Source organism: Penaeus monodon, chromosome 11, assembly GCF_015228065.2.
Source record: "Penaeus monodon isolate SGIC_2016 chromosome 11, NSTDA_Pmon_1, whole genome shotgun sequence".
Lineage (NCBI taxonomy): Eukaryota > Metazoa > Arthropoda > Malacostraca > Decapoda > Penaeidae > Penaeus > Penaeus monodon.
In genome coordinates this window covers 27,887,110-27,889,609 of record NC_051396.1, presented here as the reverse complement: position 1 = coordinate 27,889,609, position 2,500 = coordinate 27,887,110, and positions in this window count along the sequence as shown.

Genomic DNA, 2,500 nt, shown 5'->3' with positions numbered 1-2,500 from the left:
AAAAATCTAATTTTCTGGGCTTGAATTTTCTGTTTTGTATTTCAGTGCTTTTTTTGGCCCAAAATGTTTTCAGAAAAAAAAATCAATCAATCAATCAGAACATTTTGTAACATATTCATTGCTGTAATTCAAGTCAGAATAGAATTTCTTACACGTGTTCTTACTGGCCAGACTCTGTTAGCCACAGGCACACCCTACCCCCCAGCTACCCACATGCCTCACAACCTGCCAATACATATTACATTATTCTTAACCAGTGTTTGTGTATTTAGCATCTCAATGTTATATCTGAGACACTATCAACATTCATGAATAAAAGTAAAACTCCATATATGATTTCCTGCTGCTTATAATGAGGGTTGTAGCCACCCATTCAAGCTGTATTATAAGAAAGTATAAGCAATCACAGTGTTGCCCTTTCTGCTGTCCACGGAAAGTGGTTGTACCGGGTATCTGTATATATAAGCTAAAATGTACACAGACAGAAACACATACATGCATACTTACCCATAGCCATACCAGTACCCATGCCCATGTCTCTGCCCATGCCCTTGCCCCTGCCCTTGCCCTTGCCCATGCCCATGCCCATGCCTATGTCTATGCCTATGCCTATGCCTATACTTATATCTATACCTATATATTTATCTGTACCAATACATATACCTGTAAAAATACATATACACCCATGCACAAATATATACAAATACATGTAAAAATACAAAGATACACATATGCATTCATATATACATTTGTGCATACCTGCGTACATACATACATACATACATGCATATAAAAATCCCTTACCTCTTAATGTATTTCAATACCCTGTATTAGTTCAAATGTGGAAGTGTGTTGGCTACTTTTGCTATGATCCGTAGAGACATTCCTGTTAAGAAGAGGGATTTGAGAACTACTAGTTTTTGCATCTGAAATGAACTCTTTATTTTTCTGTCATTGGGTATCTGATTATAGGATTTTTGAACAACATTTGTTGTAAAAAAAATGCATTCTTTGATAAGAACTTCCCATTTGATCAGAGATTTGCCCAGTGATTATAGTTGCTACTGTTTTCAGTGTACTGTACGAGCTTGATTTTGCTAGTTGATATTTGGCTTCTAAGCAAAATAAAGTAGAGACAGTGTCTACGATATTGTAAAAAATGTAGAGAATATTTGGAGCTTTAAGACAAGGATGTGATTTGTCTCTCTAAGTGCATTTTTGCTTAGGAATTTGATGTTATAGTTAAATATGGAATTTGTCTTTGATATATGGTGGAGAGTACTTGATTACTGTTATTATTTCAGTAATGTGTAAAACTGCTTATGAAGTTTGGGAAATTCCAGTTTTATTTTTAACAACACATTAAAATCTATAAGGGTAAATGTTAGTAGAGATTATATAGATAGAATCAGAATGCATTTTATTTGGCATATATATTTAATGTTAACATTTGGAGTGCACTGAGAGCAACAGAGGTCTATTCTCATAGGTAAGACTAGGGAAGAGGAAACAAAGGTTTACACATCTTGGCATTTTGATATATTATTCCAAGGAGCTTGTGATTGCAATGATTGAGAATGTTTGTGTTAGTATGTATGTATTTGTCTGTCAGTTACTATGCTATTATTTTGAGGCATGTCAAGAGGATGTATGTTTTCAGTTGTGTGACAGTGTATATACTTTTGATAACTTAGCAAACTCATTTTTGGTCATGATTTAGTTGTACTGACAAGAATGATTTTTCAGGTTGTTATATTTTAGTTTATTTTCTTGAAACATGTGATTGATGCACATTGCCTTTGTTAATTATAAATATATGCATGATAAGGAGGATCAGAAATAAAGTTTGGAATGACTAATAAATTTTACAAATAATTTTGTAGCATAGTTTATGAATTGTGTAGGTAAAACTGAAATTGAAATGTTGATTTTGAGATGTAATATTTTTGTTTTATAAAAGAAATGGCAATTTAATCAGTGCTCACCGTCAAAATCATAGAAATAAATGTCTTAGTACATTCATGCCTTTATTATATTTGCTGTTTATAAAAATCATATTAGAAAACATGTATGCAAAATTACTTTTCTCAATGTTAATTTTCTAGAAAATTATTTACAAAGATCAGAGGACCCTCCAGTGTTTTTTTGTGACTACCAAAGTATTATTTGAAGGTTTAGATTTACAACAAAACATATTTCAATCATTCCTCTCTAAAGAAGTAGAAAATTGTGGACTTAAGGGCATTTAGACAGCAACTACAATATGCAAGTAGATGGTATTTCTTTGCAGATATAGTGCTCTCCTCTCTGTTAAAGCCCAAGTTAACTGTGTTCACAGGGGAATAGCACTATATAGCTAATTCAGGAACACATTAGGTTGTGTGGGCCAGTATCCTGTTTTTATTTGTTTTTAGTGCATTGTGTTTGATTTCATGTATTCAAAAATGTATGTTTCCAAGAGTGTGCATGTATATAGATATGTACATAATGCAATACAATA